At 36.9% G+C, this 6,661-nt stretch overlaps 1 long non-coding RNA gene across 2 annotated transcripts; it reads right to left on the bottom strand.

Moving 5' to 3' along the window:
- Positions 1-652: 652 nt before the first annotated feature.
- On the bottom strand, positions 653-6,444 carry LOC134298953 (uncharacterized). 2 transcript variants are annotated; one of them, XR_010006087.1, is made up of 3 exons: positions 5,026-6,440; positions 4,541-4,944; positions 653-1,837 (listed from the first exon to the last, which is right to left on the bottom strand). It is a non-coding gene; the product is annotated as an uncharacterized LOC134298953 (long non-coding RNA). The 2 variants fall into 2 exon arrangements; XR_010006086.1 differs by having other exon boundaries at positions 4,541-6,444.
- Between the last annotated feature and the right edge of the window lie 217 nt (positions 6,445-6,661).

Genomic DNA, 6,661 nt, shown 5'->3' with positions numbered 1-6,661 from the left:
CCTTTAATAAAATGGTAAACTCAAGGTTTGCTTTTGTGATTTTTTCTTTAAATATTTGAAGCATGGATGGCTCTGCCTTTAAAATAGAGAAATGTTTAAATTCTAACAACTGGACAGAAGCATGGATTTGTGTGCAAATGCCACCCCATTATTATTCTGCTTATTTAAATAATATGTTGGAATTTATAACATGTAACATCTTTGAAAAGACCAGGTTGTGTTAAGCAGTCTTTAGCGAGCTGTCACGCAGATGAGGCCAATAAGCACATCCTGGCTTAACACACATCAAGGGTTGCTAAGGATACACCGTCAAGGGACGAGGGTCAGGAGTCAAACTGACCAATACTGAGTAAATTACATTGGTTCAAATGATTCCCCCTGAGCTAGTAATGATATGGCATGCACATAGTTTTGATCTGAAGACTAATAAATACTATGTTTGAAGGCTCAAGAAGACACAAAGCATGTACAAATATATGGTAGAGCTAAGCCATTAGCTTATGCCATCATGTGTGTGTGTGTGTGTGTTTGTTTATGCAGAAATATAGATATATGAGGGAAAAGATATAAAGAGAGAGAAAGGGGAGGGGTTGGATGCATCAGGCATCATTATTTTTCCACAGGACAGCAATAACAGAGTAAAAGAATTCAATACCTTTTTACCTTTAATGAGAAAAGAAAAGTATAGGCAGGACAGCAACAACAGCAGCTGTGCAAAAGCACAGTGATTGGAAATTTTCTAGAAGTCATTCATTTCCAGAGATAAAATATTTATAATTTTGGACAGTGTAGTAAATGTACATGACACTCAACGAACAGATATATTTCCTGTCTTGGAATGCTTATAGTCCAAGAACAAACAATGCTTACCTTGCAACACAAATAATTTGAAGTTGTGATAGAGCATTCAAATCAACAAAAAGGTTTTCTATTTCTCTCTCTCTCTTTTATGGAGTTCTCTATACATGCAGAGTTACATTAGAACAGCTTTTCTTAATTTGGTGCCCTCCACAAGTATCACAGGTTAACTACTATAATCCTAAGACAACATGGGTTTTGGCTGTCCAAACTGGGGGCTATTTGGGTTTTGTAGTCCAACATATTTAGAAGGTGCCAAGTTGCATGAGAGTTATATAGAATAAAACACACCCAAACCCAAGATGTCAAACTCTTCTGCATGAGATTTTCACCATTAGACAGGAAAACTGAGAAAGATGTTAAACCAAATCAGGGGCGAACTACCAAAATCCTACTTTGATATAATAGGAGATCTGAAACTAGTAGATACTTGAAGTAGTAAACATGGCAATGCATGGGATTTTACTTTCTTCCCAGAATACCATAAATCACTATCCTGGAAATACATGTTTTTCATTTCAAATACTTTATCAACGTCAATAAAAAGAATAGATAATCAACCAAGAATATTCTCAGACCGTAATCCAGTAATTTTAAAATTGAAAGGAAAAAGATTATGAAGATATTTGAAACTGAATTTATCTATATTTTGTAAAGAAGAATAATGAATAAATTAGCTAAAAACTGAAATAATATTTTGAATATAACTTAGGCACAGGGATAGAAATAAACACAATTAGAGATGCAAGTTAGGCAATCATGAGGGCCTCCTCCTTCAACAAAACACAGAACAATACAAGAAAAAAAAGAACAACAACACAAACTTACTGAGGAAGTACTCAAAAAGGAAGACAACCTTTAAAAACTATCCAGCAATAACACATCCAGGAAGAACTACTTGGAGCTGTTCTACATGGACACTTTATCCCAGGGCTGATTCAGAATGTCATATTCTAGATTGGCTCCACATGGTTTTTACCTGGAGTAAAAAACAGAAAGAAAAACTGCACATGAAGGAAGTGACACACAAGGTGAAGTGATCTTTATGGTATATCATTTGGAGGCTTCAAAAGGCTTTAAAATATGTCTCAGCTTGTATTAGATGTGTGATCTCACAGTGCTGTTTCTGCAGAACAAGATAAATATGATAATGCCTTTACTTTTATCAAGGGCCAACTCACACTTCACAAGTATGGCACCATGATCCCACTTTTAGCTCCATGTCAAAATCCTATACAATTATGGGATTTGCTGTTCGGAAAGGATATTTAGTCATAATGCTGTATTGCCTCACCAAACTACAAACCCATGGATTCCCTAAGATGTAGGTATGGACATTAAAATTAAATTATAATATTAGCTGGAATCTATAAAAGAGAGTTACCCATTTCTACTGTTTTGTATTGATGATCCCTTCACATCCCCGCATTTAGTGGGACATATAGGAATGCGAAAGTTCCTCTAATCTGTGCTTTCTGGTCAACAGCAGCTGGAATTGATGGAGTTCTACTCCCATGACACAGAAAGCAGCTGACTGCTGTTGGGACGCCTTCTTATATGAGTGATCTCTCCTACTAAGAGGGGTTGTGACAGTGATCCTAATTCTGCTTGTCACAATTGGGATTGCCATACAAGGATGTGGGAATGTTAGCCAAATATTTCCCAAGTGCCAATGGAACAGATTCACGTTGATTAGAGAGGCTGCTGGTGTGTACATGAGTGTTAGGGGTGTCAGGCTGGGATTCACTATATAACTACTAGGCTTGTGCAATCTAGGTAAACTGCTATCTGTTTTGGTGTCCCGAATTTCGGTGAGGGTCCTGATCTAGCCACCACTGCACAATCACCAATGTCACATCAATGCAAAATCAGGGAGTTCAATATGGTTTTACAATATATTATAAACTGGGTAAATTATGCAGTTTGAGATTAGGAATTATCCCTGTAGTCATAAACAAATATGTTATAAATAAATAGCCTCTCTCTCTCTCCCTCTCCCTCTCTTTCTCTACTATATAGCCGAGTAAGAATTTCCTTTGGTTTGGGACATCCAATAAGAATTTTCCAAAATTTGTAAATGTATTCATATCTTAGCCAGAAAGAATTTGAGGTTAAAATAATTGCAATACTGGAGAAAACAAAATGGATTTGTCCATATGTATTCAGCCTAGATAAAACACACAAAACTGCTCTGCCCTCTAAGAATCAGCTATGAGTTACAAAGTGTTAGATATCATTTCATTGCTCTGGTTGACTTTTTACTTTGTAAAAATGATATTTGCTTAGTTCTCCTGTCTCTATCCTTCTTTGAATCTATCTACCTAACCTATCCACCTGGGTGATCACTTTAAAATTTGTCTGGGTGTAACAATTCTGTTAATTTCTATTCAGGGCTTTCAATGGTGATTGGAGGTTTCCCAAGGAAGTGGAAATTGTTGCATACAAAATCTAGGCTCTTCTTGTCCCCATCCTTGCTACTGTCTGTTAAGAAGTAACGTCAAATTAACCCTCCCCCATCAATACTTTGTTTCTATGCAGTTCCCATCATATTTAGCTAACTGTCATTGCTGATTGCTATAAAATATCCTAATTCTCCCTTTTTCCACAGTCTTGTTTTCTTCCAGTGGAACCTTAAAGTGGTTCAAATACTAGTATGGTTTTTATCTGCCCAGTCCATATATTTCCCCTCTTAGGTATCATAAATGCTTGTTGACCCTTAACTACAATAAGCATTGGAAATGCTGCATCTAAGTTATAGTATAAGTTAATGAGGCCTTAAATTGGGATAGTTTATAAGATTCTGGTGTTTCACTAGTACAGTATAAAACCATTAAATGTATCATCTTTGGGTACAATGAATGAACTCTTTAATTGGCCACTTAAGGAAAAAGCTGAGCCACCCAAGAAGATTTCCAGTGCCTTGAAATCAAATGGTTTGTGTAATAAATTTGGATCATAGAAAAACTATTACTGTATTTTTTGTAGGCTAATTGAAATAAAATATTGTATCAATATGGTCATGGGCAATTTTGTCACTAATTTCAAAAAGGTAAGGTATACCCACTGTGTTCTTAGCTTTGCATAATAATACATGTTTTATTTTATTCATCGCAAAACAAAGTTGTTTACAGTTATTCCCTTGCTCATTGCATGCTTACAAGAACACCCTTTTATTCATTTTATTGATAGGAAAGAAAAACAATAATACAACTATAAAAATGGGCAAACAATTTATAAAATTAAAAATTCTTTTAAAAGTAACATCATCCTACTAATCTAAGAAAGAAAGAAAGAAAGAAAGAAAGAAAGAAAGAAAGAAAGAAAGAAAGAAAGAAAGAAAGGGTACTGTTTCATTATCTGGAGAGAGGCCACGACATCGCAGTAGAGAGAGAACAATAATCCATTTTATGGGGGGAGAGCAGTTGAAGGAGGAAAACTATTTCCCCCATTTTCACTGGATATCCCTCTTCCCATATCATAAATAAGGGTTGTTTCCATGATGGCAACACGGGTGGAGAAATAACAGGAAAACAACCCATCTCCACCCCCACAAAATGGACTGTCCTTCTCTCTCTAGTGCCCTCTTCTGGCTTCTGCCTCAATAATGGAATAGTAAAGAAAGAAAGAAAAGAAAAGAAAGTCTTTTCCACTGCCACCTGGTTAATCGTTTTCAAAAACTCACCTTCAGTCTTCCAGATGGATCTTCACAACAGTCTAGCCAGGTCTTCCTCTTCTTCTTGACTTCCCTTTTAGTGTACATCAGTGTTTCCACAATGATTCTCCCTCAGAATAACTCAAACACAAATGACCTCCTATATATACAATTGAAAATGAACCAGTTCAGTAAACAATATGTCTGGCAAATTAGTATACTGTTTAAATTCACAGTAATATCAAACACCATCAAATGGATTGTCCAATATACATTGAAATGCAGTCGGCGTTAAATTCACAGTAATAACAAGCAGCCTCAAATGGATTGTCCAATATACATTGAAATGCAATCTGCGTTGTGTATTCTAATGCCGAGAAGAGTAAGTCCGCCACGACCGGTTTCGGCCCTGCATCAGGCCTTCCTCTGGTGGTCTGAAAATAGTTACGTACACTAACATAAGTAACTACCTATCCATTGAATAACAACTATAAAAAACATTGCAATATACTTACACAGTTCCAAATTTAACACTTGTTCTCCTTAGAGATACATGTTTTTTACAGTGGAATCTAGGTCAAAGGAACAAGGAGTGGCCATAAGCATTAAAGAGTTACATACATCCAAAAAATTGTTTTTAAACAAATTGTATATTTCTAAAACAGTATATTCACCTAAAAATTGGGTTAATCCAATTGAAACTGATTCCAATGAGGATGTGGTTGTTCTGATTTTGAATTAAGTTATTATGGCTACACACCAGGTCACAGTTGAACACACTTTCTTTCCTCTGTGTGTGTGTTTTGTTTTTTTTGTTTTTTGTGGCTTTGTTGTTACTAAGTACAATCAACTTCCCCTAAAAAGGGAGGGTTGTACTCAAAAAAGTTCAAATATTTACTTTCAGTATCTTTGTCCAGAAAATTTTCTTTTGATGTGGCTTCCAACACAAACAATATTTTAACCCTTTCATGGGTATGTATCATATTAGCTGTTACAAACAATGTACCTGACAATATTTATTAGACTTGGCATTTCTTAACCATACTCTTTAAGGTCCATCAGCAATGTGGGGGAGTAAGCAGTCTGTATCTAGTTGCATTCCATTTGTAGATAATAAATACATTTAGATTACTTATGTCTTCAAATGGAAGTTTCTGCTGATTGGAGTAATTTTCCAACAGCCAAGAATGAGTTTCTCAATGTTAAATCTTCTTTCTTTCTTAAAAATGACAATTATGCATTCCTTTTTGCTGTGGGTTTAACACGGCTGCCACACTGTGATGGGTATTTTTCCTGACCCCTATCTTTTCTGCCCCTCCCCCCAAGGAAAAAATAAATCATAGAATCATAGAATCATAGAATAGTAGAGTTGGGCCATCCAGTCCAATCCCCTGCTAAGAAGCAGGAAATCGCATTCAAAGCACCCCCGACAGATGGCCATCCAGCCTCTGCTTAAAAGCCTCCAAAGAAGGAGCCTCCACCACAGTCTGGGGGAGAGAGTTCCACTGTCGAACAGCTCTCACAGTGAGGTTCTTCCTGATGTTCAGGTGGAATCTCCTTTCCTGTAGTTTGAAGCCATTGTTCCGTGTCCTAGTCTGTAGGGCAGCAGAAAACAAGCTTGCTCCCTCCTCCCTGTGACTTCCCTTCACGTATTTGTACATGGCTATCATGTCTCCTCTCAGCCTTCTCTTCTGCAGGCTAAACATGCCCAGCTCTTTAAGCCGCTCCTCATAGGGCTTGTTCTCCAGACCCTTAATCATTTTAGTCGCCCTCCTCTGGACGCTTTCCAGCTTGTCAACATCTCCCTTCAACTGCGGTGCCCAAAATTGGATACAGTATTCCAGGTGTGGTCTGACCAAGGCAGAATAGAGGGAGAGCATGACTTCCCTGGATCTAGACGCTATACCCCTATTGATGCAGGCCAGAATCCCATTGGCTTTTTTAGCTGCCGCATCACATTGTTGGCTCATGTTTAATAATAATAATAATAATAATAATAATAATAATAATAATAATAATAATAATAATACTTTATTTATACCCCGCCACCATCTCCCCAACGGGGACTCGGGGCGGCTAACATGGGGCCATGCCCAGAGCAGTACAATATAATAAAATATAAAAACAGCATACCATAACACAATTAAAAAC

The sequence above is a fragment of the Anolis carolinensis genome, chromosome 4, assembly GCF_035594765.1.
Source record: "Anolis carolinensis isolate JA03-04 chromosome 4, rAnoCar3.1.pri, whole genome shotgun sequence".
NCBI classification, from domain to species: Eukaryota; Metazoa; Chordata; class Lepidosauria; order Squamata; family Dactyloidae; genus Anolis; species Anolis carolinensis.
This window is presented reverse-complemented; position numbering and strand designations above follow the sequence as displayed.